This window comes from Mixophyes fleayi, assembly GCF_038048845.1.
Source record: "Mixophyes fleayi isolate aMixFle1 chromosome 4 unlocalized genomic scaffold, aMixFle1.hap1 SUPER_4_unloc_3, whole genome shotgun sequence".
NCBI lineage: Eukaryota > Metazoa > Chordata > Amphibia > Anura > Limnodynastidae > Mixophyes > Mixophyes fleayi.
In genome coordinates this window covers 754952-778294 of record NW_027445889.1, presented here as the reverse complement: position 1 = coordinate 778294, position 23343 = coordinate 754952, and the positions used below count along the sequence as shown (strand labels likewise).

The window sequence follows — 23343 nt, the reverse complement described above, 5'->3', positions numbered from 1 at the left end:
GAAGCGGCCTTGTTAGCACAGTAGGTAGCGCGTCAGTCTCATAATCAACACTTCCTCACCACTGTCTTTCTATGTTGTCAAACCAGCCATATTGCTATGAGACGACGTAGAGGTTGCACTGACAGCCAAAGGCTCCAATGAGTGGGCAAGAACTGATTCATATGGCTATTTCCCTCCTAGTCACTCAATGGGAGTGCTGTGTTCAAAATGTGTAAGTGTCTGTGCACTTCCGCATATAGTGATGGGAGATAGCTAGTTGACTGTAGTGTCAACTATGGGTGTTCAGGTTGAGATCAGATCTTCCTTAACACCAATACATCAATAGTAAATTTGATCTTGTAACTATACTAGGTCTACAACAGAATAATAGAAGAGTAAAATTTAAATGAAACAAAAAACAAATGAAAAGATCAAAAAATTATGAAAACGAAATACGACAATATTCCCTGTCCTTCTCCCCAGCGTGAGGAAACCTTTTTAATCACTGTGAGACACATACAAAAATGTCTGAATGTCACACAGAATGAACGGCACCCCATAATTTAGGAAATTATACCAGAATTCAATCATACTACACCTATGTGGTATAATGAGACATAAGGTGGGAAAGGACTATCTCTGGATTCTGATTTTACTAAGTGACCAACCATCCAAGATGGACCCCTAATGAAGTACTAGGAAATGGGGACCCTGGATACCTCGATGTGTGTAGGATAACACCCTCAGACAGTCAGTGTAAATAATCAAATCCTTTTATCAATTTGAGTCCAGATACAGATCATTAAATGTCAGTAAGGATCCCTCTCTATTACAGTGGCAGAGGTCAACAAAACTCACAGCTGGTGTTTCTGTAGTGTAGTGGTTATCACATTCGCCTAACACGCGAAAGGTCCCCGGTTCAAAACCGGACAGAAACAAGAATTAGATCTCCTTTTATATAGGACATGTGAGATGTAGAATTGATATAACATCTTGTAAATAGTTGTATCAACGGGAACTTTTAATGTCATTGCAACACCATCTACCTATCCACCTTCATATATGATTTAACAATCATTTCCATACGCCTCCTGTATATCTTAGCAATAGCTCCTGTCGGGCACCTAACCTCTCTATGTCTTTCAGGAACAAGTCACAGGGATGATGTCAATGAGGTTTCAGGGAGACATAGAAAGGGGATGCGACCATTGCATCCCAGCTTCTTTATTGAATGGTGTGCGGAAGCCATTTATCTGCCAGGAACCACTCATCATTGTTCTTGGTCATGACACAGGGATCTGTGACTTGCCGTAACTCCCTGCCTAAAATTGAACAAGACATTACCGTTATATCCTGTAGCGGGAAGGGGTTAATTTTATTAGTTAACCATAGAGCAGCAGCAAAACATAACTATGAATAACAAAACATCTTCTTATAAATTAGTTAATAGTGAAGATAGAATTGAAGAACATTGTTCAACGTTATGTGCATACAGTGAAGCGGCCTCGTTAGCACAGTAGGTAGCGCGTCAGTCTCATAATCAACACTTCCTCACCACTGTCTTTCTATGTTGTCAAACCAGCCATATTGCTATGAGACGACGTAGAGGTTGCACTGACAACCAAAGGCTCCAATGAGTGGGCAAGAACTGATTCATATGGCTATTTCCCTCCTAGTCACTCAATGGGAGTGCTGTGTTCAAAATGTGTAAGTGTCTGTGCACTTCCGCATATAGTGATGGGAGATAGCTAGTTGACTGTAGTGTCAACTATGGGTGTTCAGGTTGAGATCAGATCTTCCTTAACACCAATACATCAATAGTAAATTTGATCTTGTAACTATACTAGGTGTACAACAGAATAATAAAAGAGTAAAACTTAAATGAAACAAAAAACAAATGAAAAGATTAAAAAATTATGAAAACAAAATACGACAATATTCCCTGTCCTTCTCCCCAGCGTGAGGAAACCACCTTAATCACTGTGAGACACATACAAAAATGTCTGAATGTCACACAGAATGAACGGCACCCCATAATTTAGGAAATTATACCAGAATTCAATCATACTACACCTATGTGGTATAATGAGACATAAGGTGGGAAAGGACTATCTCTGGATTCTGATTTTACTAAGTGACCAACCATCCAAGATGGACCCCTAATGAAGTACTAGGAAATGGGGACCCTGGATACCTCAATGTGTGTAGGATAACACCCTCAGACAGTCAGTGTAAATAATCAAATCCTTTTATCAATTTGAGTCCAGATACAGATCATTAAATGTCAGTAAGGATCCCTCTCTATTACAATGGCAGAGGTCAACAAAGCTCACAGCTGGTGTTTCTGTAGTGTAGTGGTTATCACATTTGCCTAACACGCGAAAGGTCCCTGTTTCAAAACCCAACAGAAACAAGAATTAGATCTCCTTTTTATATAGGACATGTAAGATGTAGAATTGATATAACATCTTGTAAATAGTTGTATCAACGGGAACTTTTAATGTCATTGCAACACCATCTACCTATCCACCTTCATATATGATTTAACAATCATTTCCATACGCCTCCTGTATATCTTAGCAATAGCTCCTGTCGGGCACCTAACCTCTCTATGTCTTTCAGGAACAAGTCACAGGGATGATGTCAATGAGGTTTCAGGGAGACATAGAAAGGGGATGCGACCATTGCATCCCAGCTTCTTTATTGAATGGTGTGCGGAAGCCATTTATCTGCCAGGAACCACTCATCATTGTTCTTGGTCATGACACAGGCATCTGTGACTTGCCGTAACTCCCTGCCTAAAATTGAACAAGACATTACCGTTACATCCTGTAGCGGGAAGGGGTTAATTTTATTAGTTAACCATAGAGCAGCAGCCAAACATAACTATGAATTACAAAACATCTTCTTATAAATTAATTAATAGTGAAGATAGAATTGAAGAACATTGTTCAACGTTATGTGCATACAGTGAAGCGGCCTCGTTAGCACAGTAGGTAGCACGTCAGTCTCATAATCAACACTTCCTCACCACTGTCTTTCTATGTTGTCAAACCAGCCATATTGCTATGAGACGACTTAGAGGTTGCACTGACAGCCAGAGGCTCCAATGAGTGGGCAAGAACTGATTCATATGGCTATTTCCCTCCTAGTCACTCAATGGGAGTGCTGTGTTCAAAATGTGTAAGTGTCTGTGCACTTCCGCATATAGTGATGGGAGATAGCTAGTTGACTGTAGTGTCAACTATGGGTGTTCAGGTTGAGATCAGATCTTCCTTAACACCAATACATCAATAGTAAATTTGATCTTGTAACTATACTAGGTCTACAACAGAATAATAAAAGAGTAAAACTTAAATGAAATAAAAAACAAATGAAAAGATCAAAAAATTATGAAAACGAAATACGACAATATTCCCTGTCCTTCTCCCCAGCATGAGGAAACCACTTTAATCACTGTGAGACACATACAAAAATGTCTGAATGTCACACAGAATGAACGGCACCCCATAATTTAGGAAATTATACCAGAATTCAATCATATTACACCTATGTGGTATAATGAGACACAAGGTGGGAAAGGACTATCTCTGGATTCTGATTTTACTAAGTGACCAACCATCCAAGATGGACCCCTAATGAAGTACTAGGAAATGGGGACCCTGGATACCTCGATGTGTGTAGGATAACACCCTCAGACAGTCAGTGTAAATAATCAAATCCTTTTATCAATTTGAGTCCAAATACAGATCATTAAATGTCAGTAAGGATCCCTCTCTATTACAGTGGCAAAGGTCAACAAAGCTCACAGCTGGTGTTTCTGTAGTGTAGTGGTTATCACATTTGCCTAACACGCGAAAGGTCCCCAGTTCGAAACCGGGCAGAAACAAGCATTAGATCTCCTTTTATATAGGACATGTGAGATGTAAAATTGATAAAACATCTTGTAAATAGTTGTATCAACAGGAACTTTTGATGTCATTGCAACACCATCTACCTATCCACCTTCATATATGATTTAACAATCATTTCCATAGGCCTCCTGTATATCTTAGCAATAGCTCCTGTCGGGCACCTAACCTCTCTATGTCTTTCAGGAACAAGTCACAGGGATGATGTCAATGAGGTTTCAGGGAGACAAAGAAAGGGGATGCGACCATTGCATCCCAGCTTCTTTATTGAATGGTGTGCGGAAGCCATTTATCTGCCAGGAACCACTCATCATTGTTCTTGGTCATGACACAGGGATCTGTGACTTGCCGTAACTCCATGCCTAAAATTGAACAAGACATTACCGTTACATCCTGTAGCGGGAAGGGGTTAATTTTATTAGTTAACCATAGAGCAGCAGCAAAACATAACTATGAATTAGAAAACATCTTCTTAAAAATAAGTTAATAGTGAAGATAGAATTGAAGAACATTGTTCAACGTTATGTGCTTACAGTGAAGCGGCCTTGTTAGCACAGTAGGTAGCGCGTCAGTCTCATAATCAACACTTCCTCACCACTGTCTTTCTATGTTGTCAAACCAGCCATATTGCTATGAGACGACGTAGAGGTTGCACTGACAACCAAAGGCTCCAATGAGTGGGCAAGAACTGATTCATATGGCTATTTCCCTCCTAGTCACTCAATGGGAGTGCTGTGTTCAAAATGTGTAAGTGTCTGTGCACTTCCGCATATAGTGATGGGAGATAGCTAGTTGACTGTAGTGTCAACTATGGGTGTTCAGGTTGAGATCAGATCTTCCTTAACACCAATACATCAATAGTAAATTTGATCTTGTAACTATACTAGGTGTACAACAGAATAATAAAAGAGTAAAACTTAAATGAAACAAAAAACAAATGAAAAGATCAAAAAATTATGAAAACAAAATACGACAATATTCCCTGTCCTTCTCCCCAGCGTGAGGAAACCACCTTAATCACTGTGAGACACATACAAAAATGTCTGAATGTCACACAGAATGAACGGCACCCCATAATTTAGGAAATTATACCAGAATTCAATCGTACTACACCTATGTGGTATAATGAGACACAAGGTGGGAAAGGACTATCTCTGGATTCTGATTTTACTAAGTGACCAACCATCCAAGATGGACCCCTAATGAAGTACTAGGAAATGGGGACCCTGGATACCTCGATGTGTGTAGGATAACACCCTCAGACAGTCAGTGTAAATAATCAAATCCTTTTATCAATTTGAGTCCAGATACAGATCATTAAATGTCAGTAAGGATCCCTCTCTATTACAGTGGCAAAAGTCAACAAAGCTCACAGCTGGTGTTTCTGTAGTGTAGTGGTTATCACATTCGCCTAACACACAAAAGGTCCCCAGTTCGAAACCGGGCAGAAACAAGCATTAGATCTCCTTTTATATAGGACATGTGAGATGTAAAATTGATAAAACATCTTGTAAATAGTTGTATCAACAGGAACTTTTAATGTCATTGCAACACCATCTACCTATCCACCTTCATATATGATTTAACAATCATTTCCATAGGCCTCCTGTATATCTTAGCAATAGCTCCTGTCGGGCACCTAACCTCTCTATGTCTTTCAGGAACAAGTCACAGGGATGATGTCAATGAGGTTTCAGGGAGACAAAGAAAGGGGATGCGACCATTGCATCCCAGCTTCTTTATTGAATGGTGTGCGGAAGCCATTTATCTGCCAGGAACCACTCATCATTGTTCTTGGTCATGACACAGGGATCTGTGACTTGCCGTAACTCCCTGCCTAAAATTGAACAAGACATTACCGTTACATCCTGTAGCGGGAAGGGGTTAATTTTATTAGTTAACCATAGAGCAGCAGCAAAACATAACTATGAATTAGAAAACATCTTCTTAAAAATAAGTTAATAGTGAAGATAGAATTGAAGAACATTGTTCAACGTTATGTGCTTACAGTGAAGCGGCCTTGTTAGCACAGTAGGTAGCGCGTCAGTCTCATAATCAACACTTCCTCACCACTGTCTTTCTATGTTGTCAAACCAGCCATATTGCTATGAGACGACGTAGAGGTTGCACTGACAGCCAAAGGCTCCAATGAGTGGGCAAGAACTGATTCATATGGCTATTTCCCTCCTAGTCACTCAATGGGAGTGCTGTGTTCAAAATGTGTAAGTGTCTGTGCACTTCCGCATATAGTGATGGGAGATAGCTAGTTGACTGTAGTGTCAACTATGGGTGTTCAGGTTGAGATCAGATCTTCCTTAACACCAATACATCAATAGTAAATTTGATCTTGTAACTATACTAGGTCTACAACAGAATAATAGAAGAGTAAAATTTAAATGAAACAAAAAACAAATGAAAAGATCAAAAAATTATGAAAACGAAATACGACAATATTCCCTGTCCTTCTCCCCAGCGTGAGGAAACCTTTTTAATCACTGTGAGACACATACAAAAATGTCTGAATGTCACACAGAATGAACGGCACCCCATAATTTAGGAAATTATACCAGAATTCAATCATACTACACCTATGTGGTATAATGAGACATAAGGTGGGAAAGGACTATCTCTGGATTCTGATTTTACTAAGTGACCAACCATCCAAGATGGACCCCTAATGAAGTACTAGGAAATGGGGACCCTGGATACCTCGATGTGTGTAGGATAACACCCTCAGACAGTCAGTGTAAATAATCAAATCCTTTTATCAATTTGAGTCCAGATACAGATCATTAAATGTCAGTAAGGATCCCTCTCTATTACAGTGGCAGAGGTCAACAAAACTCACAGCTGGTGTTTCTGTAGTGTAGTGGTTATCACATTCGCCTAACACGCGAAAGGTCCCCGGTTCAAAACCGGACAGAAACAAGAATTAGATCTCCTTTTATATAGGACATGTGAGATGTAGAATTGATATAACATCTTGTAAATAGTTGTATCAACGGGAACTTTTAATGTCATTGCAACACCATCTACCTATCCACCTTCATATATGATTTAACAATCATTTCCATACGCCTCCTGTATATCTTAGCAATAGCTCCTGTCGGGCACCTAACCTCTCTATGTCTTTCAGGAACAAGTCACAGGGATGATGTCAATGAGGTTTCAGGGAGACATAGAAAGGGGATGCGACCATTGCATCCCAGCTTCTTTATTGAATGGTGTGCGGAAGCCATTTATCTGCCAGGAACCACTCATCATTGTTCTTGGTCATGACACAGGGATCTGTGACTTGCCGTAACTCCCTGCCTAAAATTGAACAAGACATTACCGTTATATCCTGTAGCGGGAAGGGGTTAATTTTATTAGTTAACCATAGAGCAGCAGCAAAACATAACTATGAATAACAAAACATCTTCTTATAAATTAGTTAATAGTGAAGATAGAATTGAAGAACATTGTTCAACGTTATGTGCATACAGTGAAGCGGCCTCGTTAGCACAGTAGGTAGCGCGTCAGTCTCATAATCAACACTTCCTCACCACTGTCTTTCTATGTTGTCAAACCAGCCATATTGCTATGAGACGACGTAGAGGTTGCACTGACAACCAAAGGCTCCAATGAGTGGGCAAGAACTGATTCATATGGCTATTTCCCTCCTAGTCACTCAATGGGAGTGCTGTGTTCAAAATGTGTAAGTGTCTGTGCACTTCCGCATATAGTGATGGGAGATAGCTAGTTGACTGTAGTGTCAACTATGGGTGTTCAGGTTGAGATCAGATCTTCCTTAACACCAATACATCAATAGTAAATTTGATCTTGTAACTATACTAGGTGTACAACAGAATAATAAAAGAGTAAAACTTAAATGAAACAAAAAACAAATGAAAAGATTAAAAAATTATGAAAACAAAATACGACAATATTCCCTGTCCTTCTCCCCAGCGTGAGGAAACCACCTTAATCACTGTGAGACACATACAAAAATGTCTGAATGTCACACAGAATGAACGGCACCCCATAATTTAGGAAATTATACCAGAATTCAATCATACTACACCTATGTGGTATAATGAGACATAAGGTGGGAAAGGACTATCTCTGGATTCTGATTTTACTAAGTGACCAACCATCCAAGATGGACCCCTAATGAAGTACTAGGAAATGGGGACCCTGGATACCTCAATGTGTGTAGGATAACACCCTCAGACAGTCAGTGTAAATAATCAAATCCTTTTATCAATTTGAGTCCAGATACAGATCATTAAATGTCAGTAAGGATCCCTCTCTATTACAATGGCAGAGGTCAACAAAGCTCACAGCTGGTGTTTCTGTAGTGTAGTGGTTATCACATTTGCCTAACACGCGAAAGGTCCCTGTTTCAAAACCCAACAGAAACAAGAATTAGATCTCCTTTTTATATAGGACATGTAAGATGTAGAATTGATATAACATCTTGTAAATAGTTGTATCAACGGGAACTTTTAATGTCATTGCAACACCATCTACCTATCCACCTTCATATATGATTTAACAATCATTTCCATACGCCTCCTGTATATCTTAGCAATAGCTCCTGTCGGGCACCTAACCTCTCTATGTCTTTCAGGAACAAGTCACAGGGATGATGTCAATGAGGTTTCAGGGAGACATAGAAAGGGGATGCGACCATTGCATCCCAGCTTCTTTATTGAATGGTGTGCGGAAGCCATTTATCTGCCAGGAACCACTCATCATTGTTCTTGGTCATGACACAGGCATCTGTGACTTGCCGTAACTCCCTGCCTAAAATTGAACAAGACATTACCGTTACATCCTGTAGCGGGAAGGGGTTAATTTTATTAGTTAACCATAGAGCAGCAGCCAAACATAACTATGAATTACAAAACATCTTCTTATAAATTAATTAATAGTGAAGATAGAATTGAAGAACATTGTTCAACGTTATGTGCATACAGTGAAGCGGCCTCGTTAGCACAGTAGGTAGCACGTCAGTCTCATAATCAACACTTCCTCACCACTGTCTTTCTATGTTGTCAAACCAGCCATATTGCTATGAGACGACTTAGAGGTTGCACTGACAGCCAGAGGCTCCAATGAGTGGGCAAGAACTGATTCATATGGCTATTTCCCTCCTAGTCACTCAATGGGAGTGCTGTGTTCAAAATGTGTAAGTGTCTGTGCACTTCCGCATATAGTGATGGGAGATAGCTAGTTGACTGTAGTGTCAACTATGGGTGTTCAGGTTGAGATCAGATCTTCCTTAACACCAATACATCAATAGTAAATTTGATCTTGTAACTATACTAGGTCTACAACAGAATAATAAAAGAGTAAAACTTAAATGAAATAAAAAACAAATGAAAAGATCAAAAAATTATGAAAACGAAATACGACAATATTCCCTGTCCTTCTCCCCAGCATGAGGAAACCACTTTAATCACTGTGAGACACATACAAAAATGTCTGAATGTCACACAGAATGAACGGCACCCCATAATTTAGGAAATTATACCAGAATTCAATCATATTACACCTATGTGGTATAATGAGACACAAGGTGGGAAAGGACTATCTCTGGATTCTGATTTTACTAAGTGACCAACCATCCAAGATGGACCCCTAATGAAGTACTAGGAAATGGGGACCCTGGATACCTCGATGTGTGTAGGATAACACCCTCAGACAGTCAGTGTAAATAATCAAATCCTTTTATCAATTTGAGTCCAAATACAGATCATTAAATGTCAGTAAGGATCCCTCTCTATTACAGTGGCAAAGGTCAACAAAGCTCACAGCTGGTGTTTCTGTAGTGTAGTGGTTATCACATTTGCCTAACACGCGAAAGGTCCCCAGTTCGAAACCGGGCAGAAACAAGCATTAGATCTCCTTTTATATAGGACATGTGAGATGTAAAATTGATAAAACTTCTTGTAAATAGTTGTATCAACAGGAACTTTTGATGTCATTGCAACACCATCTACCTATCCACCTTCATATATGATTTAACAATCATTTCCATAGGCCTCCTGTATATCTTAGCAATAGCTCCTGTCGGGCACCTAACCTCTCTATGTCTTTCAGGAACAAGTCACAGGGATGATGTCAATGAGGTTTCAGGGAGACAAAGAAAGGGGATGCGACCATTGCATCCCAGCTTCTTTATTGAATGGTGTGCGGAAGCCATTTATCTGCCAGGAACCACTCATCATTGTTCTTGGTCATGACACAGGGATCTGTGACTTGCCGTAACTCCATGCCTAAAATTGAACAAGACATTACCGTTACATCCTGTAGCGGGAAGGGGTTAATTTTATTAGTTAACCATAGAGCAGCAGCAAAACATAACTATGAATTAGAAAACATCTTCTTAAAAATAAGTTAATAGTGAAGATAGAATTGAAGAACATTGTTCAACGTTATGTGCTTACAGTGAAGCGGCCTTGGTAGCACAGTAGGTAGCGCGTCAGTCTCATAATCAACACTTCCTCACCACTGTCTTTCTATGTTGTCAAACCAGCCATATTGCTATGAGACGACGTAGAGGTTGCACTGACAACCAAAGGCTCCAATGAGTGGGCAAGAACTGATTCATATGGCTATTTCCCTCCTAGTCACTCAATGGGAGTGCTGTGTTCAAAATGTGTGTCTGTGCACTTCCGCATATAGTGATGGGAGATAGCTAGTTGACTGTAGTGTCAACTATGGGTGTTCAGGTTGAGATCAGATCTTCCTTAACACCAATACATCAATAGTAAATTTGATCTTGTAACTATACTAGGTGTACAACAGAATAATAAAAGAGTAAAACTTAAATGAAACAAAAAACAAATGAAAAGATCAAAAAATTATGAAAACAAAATACGACAATATTCCCTGTCCTTCTCCCCAGCGTGAGGAAACCACCTTAATCACTGTGAGACACATACAAAAATGTCTGAATGTCACACAGAATGAACGGCACCCCATAATTTAGGAAATTATACCAGAATTCAATCGTACTACACCTATGTGGTATAATGAGACACAAGGTGGGAAAGGACTATCTCTGGATTCTGATTTTACTAAGTGACCAACCATCCAAGATGGACCCCTAATGAAGTACTAGGAAATGGGGACCCTGGATACCTCGATGTGTGTAGGATAACACCCTCAGACAGTCAGTGTAAATAATCAAATCCTTTTATCAATTTGAGTCCAGATACAGATCATTAAATGTCAGTAAGGATCCCTCTCTATTACAGTGGCAAAAGTCAACAAAGCTCACAGCTGGTGTTTCTGTAGTGTAGTGGTTATCACATTCGCCTAACACACAAAAGGTCCCCAGTTCGAAACCGGGCAGAAACAAGCATTAGATCTCCTTTTATATAGGACATGTGAGATGTAAAATTGATAAAACATCTTGTAAATAGTTGTATCAACAGGAACTTTTAATGTCATTGCAACACCATCTACCTATCCACCTTCATATATGATTTAACAATCATTTCCATAGGCCTCCTGTATATCTTAGCAATAGCTCCTGTCGGGCACCTAACCTCTCTATGTCTTTCAGGAACAAGTCACAGGGATGATGTCAATGAGGTTTCAGGGAGACAAAGAAAGGGGATGCGACCATTGCATCCCAGCTTCTTTATTGAATGGTGTGCGGAAGCCATTTATCTGCCAGGAACCACTCATCATTGTTCTTGGTCATGACACAGGGATCTGTGACTTGCCGTAACTCCCTGCCTAAAATTGAACAAGACATTACCGTTACATCCTGTAGCGGGAAGGGGTTAATTTTATTAGTTAACCATAGAGCAGCAGCAAAACATAACTATGAATTAGAAAACATCTTCTTAAAAATAAGTTAATAGTGAAGATAGAATTGAAGAACATTGTTCAACGTTATGTGCTTACAGTGAAGCGGCCTTGTTAGCACAGTAGGTAGCGCGTCAGTCTCATAATCAACACTTCCTCACCACTGTCTTTCTATGTTGTCAAACCAGCCATATTGCTATGAGACGACGTAGAGGTTGCACTGACAGCCAAAGGCTCCAATGAGTGGGCAAGAACTGATTCATATGGCTATTTCCCTCCTAGTCACTCAATGGGAGTGCTGTGTTCAAAATGTGTAAGTGTCTGTGCACTTCCGCATATAGTGATGGGAGATAGCTAGTTGACTGTAGTGTCAACTATGGGTGTTCAGGTTGAGATCAGATCTTCCTTAACACCAATACATCAATAGTAAATTTGATCTTGTAACTATACTAGGTGTACAACAGAATAATAAAAGAGTAAAACTTAAATGAAACAAAAAACAAATGAAAAGATCAAAAAATTATGAAAACAAAATACGACAATATTCCCTGTCCTTCTCCCCAGCGTGAGGAAACCACCTTAATCACTGTGAGACACATACAAAAATGTCTGAATGTCACACAGAATGAACGGCACCCCATAATTTAGGAAATTATACCAGAATTCAATCGTACTACACCTATGTGGTATAATGAGACACAAGGTGGGAAAGGACTATCTCTGGATTCTAATTTTACTAAGTGACCAACCATCCAAGATGGACCCCTAATGAAGTACTAGGAAATGGGGACCCTGGATACCTCGATGTGTGTAGGATAACACCCTCAGACAGTCAGTGTAAATAATCAAATCCTTTTATCAATTTGAGTCCAGATACAGATCATTAAATGTCAGTAAGGATCCCTCTCTATTACAGTGGCAAAAGTCAACTAAGCTCACAGCTGGTGTTTCTGTAGTGTAGTGGTTATCACATTCACCTAACACACAAAAGGTCCCCAGTTCAAAACCGGGCAGAAACAAGCATTAGATCTCCTTTTATATAGGACATGTGAGATGTAAAATTGATAAAACATCTTGTAAATAGTTGTATCAACAGGAACTTTTAATGTCATTGCAACACCATCTACCTATCCACCTTCATATATGATTTAACAATCATTTCCATAGGCCTCCTGTATATCTTAGCAATAGCTCCTGTCGGGCACCTAACCTCTCTATGTCTTTCAGGAACAAGTCACAGGGATGATGTCAATGAGGTTTCAGGGAGACAAAGAAAGGGGATGCGACCATTGCATCCCAGCTTCTTTATTGAATGGTGTGCGGAAGCCATTTATCTGCCAGGAACCACTCATCATTGTTCTTGGTCATGACACAGGGATCTGTGACTTGCCGTAACTCCCTGCCTAAAATTGAACAAGACATTACCGTTACATCCTGTAGCGGGAAGGGGTTAATTTTATTAGTTAACCATAGAGCAGCAGCAAAACATAACTATGAATTAGAAAACATCTTCTTAAAAATAAGTTAATAGTGAAGATAGAATTGAAGAACATTGTTCAACGTTATGTGCTTACAGTGAAGCGGCCTTGTTAGCACAGTAGGTAGCGCGTCAGTCTCATAATCAACACTTCCTCACCACTGTCTTTCTATGTTGTCAAACCAGCCATATTGCTATGAGACGACGTAGAGGTTGCACTGACAGCCAAAGGCTCCAATGAGTGGGCAAGAACTGATTCATATGGCTATTTCCCTCCTAGTCACTCAATGGGAGTGCTGTGTTCAAAATGTGTAAGTGTCTGTGCACTTCCGCATATAGTGATGGGAGATAGCTAGTTGACTGTAGTGTCAACTATGGGTGTTCAGGTTGAGATCAGATCTTCCTTAACACCAATACATCAATAGTAAATTTGATCTTGTAACTATACTAGGTGTACAACAGAATAATAAAAGAGTAAAACTTAAATGAAACAAAAAACAAATGAAAAGATCAAAAAATTATGAAAACAAAATACGACAATATTCCCTGTCCTTCTCCCCAGCGTGAGGAAACCACCTTAATCACTGTGAGACACATACAAAAATGTCTGAATGTCACACAGAATGAACGGCACCCCATAATTTAGGAAATTATACCAGAATTCAATCGTACTACACCTATGTGGTATAATGAGACACAAGGTGGGAAAGGACTATCTCTGGATTCTAATTTTACTAAGTGACCAACCATCCAAGATGGACCCCTAATGAAGTACTAGGAAATGGGGACCCTGGATACCTCGATGTGTGTAGGATAACACCCTCAGACAGTCAGTGTAAATAATCAAATCCTTTTATCAATTTGAGTCCAGATACAGATCATTAAATGTCAGTAAGGATCCCTCTCTATTACAGTGGCAAAAGTCAACTAAGCTCACAGCTGGTGTTTCTGTAGTGTAGTGGTTATCACATTCACCTAACACACAAAAGGTCCCCAGTTCAAAACCGGGCAGAAACAAGCATTAGATCTCCTTTTATATAGGACATGTGAGATGTAAAATTGATAAAACATCTTGTAAATAGTTGTATCAACAGGAACTTTTAATGTCATTGCAACACCATCTACCTATCCACCTTCATATATGATTTAACAATCATTTCCATAGGCCTCCTGTATATCTTAGCAATAGCTCCTGTCGGGCACCTAACCTCTCTATGTCTTTCAGGAACAAGTCACAGGGATGATGTCAATGAGGTTTCAGGGAGACAAAGAAAGGGGATGCGACCATTGCATCCCAGCTTCTTTATTGAATGGTGTGCGGAAGCCATTTATCTGCCAGGAACCACTCATCATTGTTCTTGGTCATGACACAGGGATCTGTGACTTGCCGTAACTCCCTGCCTAAAATTGAACAAGACATTACCGTTATATCCTGTAGCGGGAAGGGGTTAATTTTATTAGTTAACCATAGAGCAGCAGCAAAACATAACTATGAATAACAAAACATCTTCTTATAAATTAGTTAATAGTGAAGATAGAATTGAAGAACATTGTTCAACGTTATGTGCATACAGTGAAGCGGCCTCGTTAGCACAGTAGGTAGCGCGTCAGTCTCATAATCAACACTTCCTCACCACTGTCTTTCTATGTTGTCAAACCAGCCATATTGCTATGAGACGACGTAGAGGTTGCACTGACAACCAAAGGCTCCAATGAGTGGGCAAGAACTGATTCATATGGCTATTTCCCTCCTAGTCACTCAATGGGAGTGCTGTGTTCAAAATGTGTAAGTGTCTGTGCACTTCCGCATATAGTGATGGGAGATAGCTAGTTGACTGTAGTGTCAACTATGGGTGTTCAGGTTGAGATCAGATCTTCCTTAACACCAATACATCAATAGTAAATTTGATCTTGTAACTATACTAGGTGTACAACAGAATAATAAAAGAGTAAAACTTAAATGAAACAAAAAACAAATGAAAAGATCAAAAAATTATGAAAACAAAATACGACAATATTCCCTGTCCTTCTCCCCAGCGTGAGGAAACCACCTTAATCACTGTGAGACACATACAAAAATGTCTGAATGTCACACAGAATGAACGGCACCCCATAATTTAGGAAATTATACCAGAATTCAATCGTACTACACCTATGTGGTATAATGAGACACAAGGTGGGAAAGGACTATCTCTGGATTCTGATTTTACTAAGTGACCAACCATCCAAGATGGACCCCTAATGAAGTACTAGGAAATGGGGACCCTGGATACCTCGATGTGTGTAGGATAACACCCTCAGACAGTCAGTGTAAATAATCAAATCCTTTTATCAATTTGAGTCCAGATACAGATCATTAAATGTCAGTAAGGATCCCTCTCTATTACAGTGGCAAAAGTCAACAAAGCTCACAGCTGGTGTTTCTGTAGTGTAGTGGTTATCACATTCGCCTAACACACAAAAGGTCCCCAGTTCGAAACCGGGCAGAAACAAGCATTAGATCTCCTTTTATATAGGACATGTGAGATGTAAAATTGATAAAACATCTTGTAAATAGTTGTATCAACAGGAACTTTTAATGTCATTGCAACACCATCTACCTATCCACCTTCATATATGATTTAACAATCATTTCCATAGGCCTCCTGTATATCTTAGCAATAGCTCCTGTCGGGCACCTAACCTCTCTATGTCTTTCAGGAACAAGTCACAGGGATGATGTCAATGAGGTTTCAGGGAGACAAAGAAAGGGGATGCGACCATTGCATCCCAGCTTCTTTATTGAATGGTGTGAGGAAGCCATTTATCTGCCAGGAACCACTCATCATTGTTCTTGGTCATGACACAGGGATCTGTGACTTGCCGTAACTCCATGCCTAAAATTGAACAAGACATTACCGTTACATCCTGTAGCGGGAAGGGGTTAATTTTATTAGTTAACCATAGAGCAGCAGCAAAACATAACTATGAATTAGAAAACATCTTCTTATAAATAAGTTAATAGTGAAGATAGAATTGAAGAACATTGTTCAACGTTATGTGCTTACAGTGAAGCGGCCTTGTTAGCACAGTAGGTAGCGCGTCAGTCTCATAATCAACACTTCCTCACCACTGTCTTTCTATGTTGTCAAACCAACCATATTGCTATGAGACGACGTAGAGGTTGCACTGACAGCCAAAGGCTCCAATGAGTGGGCAAGAACTGATTCATATGGCTATTTCCCTCCTAGTCACTCAATGGGAGTGCTGTGTTCAAAATGTGTAAGTGTCTGTGCACTTCCGCATATAGTGATGGGAGATAGCTAGTTGACTGTAGTGTCAACTATGGGTGTTCAGGTTGAGATCAGATCTTCCTTAACACTAATACATCAATAGTAAATTTGATCTTGTAACTATACTAGGTCTACAACAGAATAATAGAAGAGTAAAATTTAAATGAAACAAAAAACAAATGAAAATATCAAAAAATTATGAAAACGAAATACGACAATTTTTTCTGTCCTTCTCCCCAGCGTGAGGAAACCACTTTAATCACTGTGAGACACATACAAAAATGTCTGAATGTCACACAGAATGAACAGCACCCCATAATTTAGGAAATTTTACCAGAATTCAATCATACTACACCTATGTGGTATAATGAGACACAAGGTGGGAAAGGACTATCTCTGGATTCTGATTTTACTAAGTGACCATCCATCCAAGATGGACCCCTAATGAAGTACTAGGAAATGGGGACCCTGGATACCTCGATGTGTGTAGGATAACACCCTCAGACAGTCAGTGTAAATAATCAAATCCTTTTATCAATTTGAGTCCAGATACAGATCATTAAATGTCAGTAAGGATCCCTCTCTATTACAGTGGCAGAGGTCAACAAAGCTCACAGCTGGTGTTTCTGTAGTGTAGTAGTTATCACATTCGCCTAACACGCGAAAGGTCCCCAGTTCAAAACCGGGCAGAAACAAGCGTTAGATCTCCTTTTATATAGGACATGTGAGATGTAAAATTGATATAACATCTTGTAAATAGTTGTATCAACAGGAACTTTTAATGTCATTGCAACACCATCTACCTATCCACCTTCATATATGATTTAACAATCATTTCCATAGGCCTCCTGTATATCTTAGCAATAGCTCCTGTCGGGCACCTAACCTCTCTATGTCTTTCAGGAACAAGTCACAGGGATGATGTCAATGAGGTTTCAGGGAGACAAAGAAAGGGGATGCGACCATTGCATCCCAGCTTCTTTATTGAATGGTGTGCGGAAGCCATTTATCTGCCAGGAACCACTCATCATTGTTCTTGGTCATGACACAGGGATCTGTGACTTGCCGTAACTCCATGCCTAAAATTGAACAAGACATTACCGTTACATCCTGTAGCGGGAAGGGGTTAATTTTATTAGTTAACCATAGAGCAGCAGCAAAACATAACTATGAATTAGAAAACATCTTCTTATAAATAAGTTAATAGTGAAGATAGAATTGAAGAACATTGTTCAACGTTATGTGCTTACAGTGAAGCGGCCTTGTTAGCACAGTAGGTAGCGCGTCAGTCTCATAATCAACACTTCCTCACCACTGTCTTTCTATGTTGTCAAACCAGCCATATTGCTATGAGACGACGTAGAGGTTGCACTGACAGCCAAAGGCTCCAATGAGTGGGCAAGAACTGATTTATATGGCTATTTCCCTCCTAGTCACTCAATGGGAGTGCTGTGTTCAAAATGTGTAAGTGTCTGTGCACTTCCGCATATAGTGATGGGAGATAGCTAGTTGACTGTAGTGTCAACTATGGGTGTTCAGGTTGAGATCAGATCTTCCTTAACACCAATACATCAATAGTAAATTTGATCTTGTAACTATACTAGGTCTACAACAGAATAATAGAAGAGTAAAATTTAAATGAAACAAAAAACAAATGAAAAGATCAAAAAATTATGAAAACGAAATACGACAATTTTTTCTGTCCTTCTCCCCAGCGTGAGGAAACCACTTTAATCACTGTGAGACACATACAAAAATGTCTGAATGTCACACAGAATGAACGGCACCCCATAATTTAGGACATTTTACCAGAATTTAATCATACTACACCTATGTGGTATAATGAGACACAAGGTGGGAAAGGACTATCTCTGGATTCTGATTTTACTAAGTTACCAACCATCCAAGATGGACCTCTAATGAAGTACTAGGAAATGGGGACCCTGGATACCTCAATGTGTGTAGGATAACACCCGCAGACAGTCAGTGTAAATAATCAAATCCTTTTATCAATTTGATTCCAGATACAGATCATTAAATGTCAGTAAGGATCCCTCTCTATTACAGTGGCAGAGGTCAACAAAGCTCACAGCTGGTGTTTCTGTAGTGTAGTGGTTATCACATTCACCTAACACGCGAAGGGTCCCCGGTTCAAAACCGGACAGAAACAAGAAGTAGATCTCCTTTTATATAGGACATGTGAGATGTAGAATTGATATAACATCTTGTAAATAGTTGTATCAACGGGAACTTTTAATGTCATTGCAACACCATCTACCTATCCACCTTCATATATGATTTAACAATCATTTCCATACGCCTCCTGTATATCTTAGCAATAGCTCCTGTAGGGCACCTAACCTCTCTATGTCTTTCAGAAATAAGTCACAGGGATGATGTCAATGAGGTTTCAGGGAGACATAGAAAGGGGATGCGACCATTGCATCCCAGCTTCTTTATTGAATGGTGTGCGGAAGCCATTTATCTGCCAGGAACCACTCATCATTGTTCTTGGTCATGACACAGGCATCTGTGACTTGCCGTAACTCCCTGCCTAAAATTGAACAAGACATTACCGTTACATCCTGTAGCGGGAAGGGTTTAATTTTATTAGTTAACCATAGAGCAGCAGCAAAACATAACTATGAATTACAAAACATCTTCTTATAAATTAGTTAATAGTGAAGATAGAATTGAAGAACATTGTTCAACGTTATGTGCATACAGTGAAGCGGCCTCGTTAGCACAGTAGGTAGCACGTCAGTCTCATAATCAACACTTCCTCACCACTGTCTTTCTATGTTGTCAAACCAGCCATATTGCTATGAGACTACTTAGAGGTTGCACTGACAGCCAAAGGCTCCAATGAGTGGGCAAGAACTGATTCATATGGCTATTTCCCTCCTAGTCACTCAATGGGAGTGCTGTGTTCAAAATGTGTAAGTGTCTGTGCACTTCCACGTATAGTGATGGGAGATAGCTAGTTGACTGTAGTTTCAACTATGGGTGATCAGGTTGAGATCAGATCTTCCTTAACACAAATACATCAATAGTAAATTTGATCTTGTAACTATACTAGGTCTACAACAGAATAATAAAAGAGTAAAACTTAAATGAAATAAAAAACAAATGAAAAGATCAAAAAATTATGAAAACGAAATACGACAATATTCCCTGTCCTTCTCCCCAGCGTGAGGAAACCACTTTAATCACTGTGAGACACATACAAAAATGTCTGAATGTCACACAGAATGAACGGCAACCAATAATTTAGGAAATTTTACCAGAATTCAATCATACTACACCTATGTAGTATAATGAGACACAATGTGGGAAAGGACTATCTCTGGATTCTGATTTTACTAAGTGACCAACCATCCAAGATGGACCCCTAATGAAGTACTAGGAAATGGGGACCCTGGATACCTCGATGTGTGTAGGATAACACCCTCAGACAGTCAGTGTAAATAATCAAATCCTTTTATCAATTTGAGTCCAGATACAGATTATTAAATGTCAGTAAGAATCCCTCTCTATTACAGTGGCAGAGGTCAACAAAGCTCACAGCTGGTGTTTCTGTAGTGTAGTGGTTATCACATTTGCCCAACACGCGAAAGGTCCCCGGTTCAAAACCGGACAGAAACAAGAATTAGATCTCCTTTTATATAGGACATGTGAGATGTAGAATTGATATAACATCTTGTAAATAGTTGTATCAACGGGAACTTTTAATGTCATTGCAACACCATCTACCTATCCACCTTCATATATGATTTAACAATCATTTCCATAGGCCTCCTGTATATCTTAGCAATAGTTCCTGTCAGGCACCTAACCTCTATATGTCTTTCAGGAACAAGTCACAGGGATGATGTCAATGAGGATTCAGGGAGACATAGAAAGGGGATGCGACCATTGCATCCCAGCTTCTTTATTGAATGGTGTGCGGAAGCCATTTATCTGCCAGGAACCACTCATCATTGTTCTTGGTCATGACACAGGGATCTGTGACTTGCCGTAACTCCCTGCCTAAAATTGAACAAGACATTACCGTTACATCCTGTAGCGGGAAGGGGTTAATTTTATTCGTTAACCATAGAGCAGCAGCAAAACATAACTATGAATTACAAAACATCTTCTTATAAATTAGTTAATAGTGAAGATAGAATTGAAGAACATTGTTCAACGTTATGTGCATACAGTGAAGCGGCCTCGTTAGCACAGTAGGTAGCGCATCAGTCTCATAATCAACACTTCCTCACCACTGTCTTTCTATGTTGTCAAACCAGCCATATTGCTATGAGATGACGTAGAGGTTGCACTGACAGCCAAAGGCTCCAATGAGTGGGCAAGAACTGATTCATATGGCTATTTCCCTCCTAGTCACTCAATGGGAGTGCTGTGTTCAAAATGTGTAAGTGTCTGTGCACTTCCGCATATATTGTGATGGGAGATAGCTAGTTGTCTGTAGTGTCAACTATGGGTGTTGAGGTTGAGATCAGATCTTCCTTAACACCAATACATCAATAGTAAATTTGATCTTGTAACTATACTAGGTCTACAACAGAATAATAAAAGAGTAAAACTTAAATGAAACAAAAAATAAATAAAAAGATCAAAAAATTATGAAAACGAAATACGACAATATTCCCTGTCCTTCTCCCCAGTGTGAGGAAACCACTTTAATCACTGTGAGACACATACAAAAATGTCTGAATGTCCCACAGAATGAACGGCACCCCATAATTTAGGAAATTTTACCAGAATTCAATTATACTACACCTATGTGGTATAATGGGACACAAGGTGGGAAAGGACTATCTCTGGATTCTGATTTTACTAAGTGACCAACCATCCAAGATGGACCCCTAATGAAGTACTAGGAAATGGGGACCCAGGATACCTCGATGTGTGTAGGATAACACCCTCAGACAGTCAGTGTAAATAATCAAAACCTTTTATCAATTTGAGTCCAGATACAGATCATTAAATGTCAGTAAGGATCCCTCTCTATTACAGTGGCAGAGGTCAACAAAGCTCACAGCTGGTGTTTCTGTAGTGCAGTGGTTGTCACATTCTCCTAACACGCGAAAGGTCCGCAGTTCGAAACCAGGCAGAAAAAAAATGTTAGATTTCCTTTTATATAGGACATGTGGGATGTAAAATTGATATAACATCTTGTAAATAGTTGTATCAACAGGAACTTTTAATGTCATTGCAACACCATCTACCTATCCACCTTCATATATGATTTAACAATCATTTCCATACGCCTCCTGTATATCTTAGCAATAGCTCCTGTCGGGCACCTAACCTCTCTATGTCTTTCAGGAACAAGTCACAGGGATGATGTCAATGAGGTTTCAGGGAGACATAGAAAGGGGATGCGACCATTGCATCCCAGCTTCTTTATTGAATGGTGTGCGGAAGCCATTTATCTGCCAGGAACCACTCATCATTGTTCTTGGTCATGACACAGGGATCTTTGACTTGCCGTAACTTCCTGCCTAAAATTGAACAAGACATTACCGTTACATCCTGTAGCGGGAAGGGGTTAATTTTATTAGTTAACCATAGAGCAGCAGCAAAACATAACTATGAATTACAAAACATCTTCTTATAAATTAGTTAATAGTGAAGATAGAATTGAAGAACATTGTTCAACGTTATGTGCATACACTGAATCGGCCTCGTTAGCACAGTAGGTAGCGCATCAGTCTCATAATCAACACTTCCTCACCACTGTCTTTCTATGTTGTCAAACCAGCCATATTGCTATGAGACGATGTAGAGGTTGCACTGACAGCCAAAGGCTCCAATGAGTGGGCAAGAACTGATTCATATGGCTATTTCCCTCCTAGTCACTCAATGGGAGTGCTGTGTTCAAAATGTGTAAGTGTCTGTGCACTTCCGCATATAGTGATGGGAGATAGCTAGTTGACTGTAGTGTCAACTATGGGTGTTCAGGTTGAGATCAGATCTTCCTTAACACCAATACATCAATAGTAAATTTGATCTTGTAACTATACTAGGTCTACAACGGAATAATAAAAGAGTAAAACTTAAATGAAACAAAAAACAAATGAAAAGATCAAAAAATTATGAAAACGAAATACGACAATATTCCCTGTCCTTCTCCCCAGCGTGAGGAAACCACTTTAATCACTGTGAGACACATACAAAAATGTCTGAATGTCACACAGAATGAACAGCACCCCATAATTTAGGAAATTATACCAGAATTTAATCATACTACACCTATGTGGTATAATGAGACAGAAGGTGGGAAAGGACTATCTCTGGATTCTGATTTTACTAAGTGACCAACCATCCAAGATGGACCCCTAATGAAGTACTAGGAAATGGGGACCCTGGATACCTCGATGTGTGTAGGATAACACCCGCAGACAGTCAGTGTAAATAATCAAATCCTTTTATCAATTTGATTCCAGATACAGATCATTAAATGTCAGTAATGATCCCTCTCTATTACAGTGGCAGAGGTCAACAAATCTCACAGCTGGTGTTTCTGTAGAGTAGTGGTTATCACTTTCGCCTAACACGCGAAAGGTCCCCGTTTCGAAACCGGGCAGAAACAAGCTTTAGATCTCCTTTTATATAGGACATGTGAGATGTAAAATTGATATAACATCTTGTAAATAGTTGTATCAACAGGAACTTTTAATGTCATTGCAACATCATCTACCTATCCAACTTCTTATATGATTTAACAATCATTTCCATACGCCTCCTGTATATCTTAGCAATAGCTCCTGTAGGGCACCTAACCTCTCTATGTCTTTCAGGAACAAGTCACAGGGATGATGTCAATGAGGTTTCAGGGAGACATAGAAAGGGGATGCGACCATTGCATCCCAGCTTCTTTATTGAATGGTGT

The 23343-nt window shown here is 39.6% G+C and overlaps 4 non-coding genes across 4 annotated transcripts; all 4 read left to right on the top strand.

Annotated features, from left to right (window-relative positions):
- The first annotated feature begins 844 nt into the window (after positions 1 to 844).
- On the top strand, positions 845 to 917 carry TRNAV-AAC (transfer RNA valine (anticodon AAC)). Its single transcript has one exon. It is a non-coding gene; the product is annotated as a tRNA-Val (tRNA).
- Positions 918 to 3795: 2878 nt separating this feature from the next.
- TRNAV-AAC (transfer RNA valine (anticodon AAC)) lies at positions 3796 to 3868 on the top strand. Its single transcript has one exon. It is a non-coding gene; the product is annotated as a tRNA-Val (tRNA).
- A 2877-nt stretch (positions 3869 to 6745) lies between these two features.
- Positions 6746 to 6818, top strand: TRNAV-AAC (transfer RNA valine (anticodon AAC)). The gene has a single exon. It is a non-coding gene; the product is annotated as a tRNA-Val (tRNA).
- A 2878-nt stretch (positions 6819 to 9696) lies between these two features.
- TRNAV-AAC (transfer RNA valine (anticodon AAC)) lies at positions 9697 to 9769 on the top strand. Its single transcript has one exon. It is a non-coding gene; the product is annotated as a tRNA-Val (tRNA).
- The last annotated feature ends 13574 nt before the right edge of the window (positions 9770 to 23343 follow it).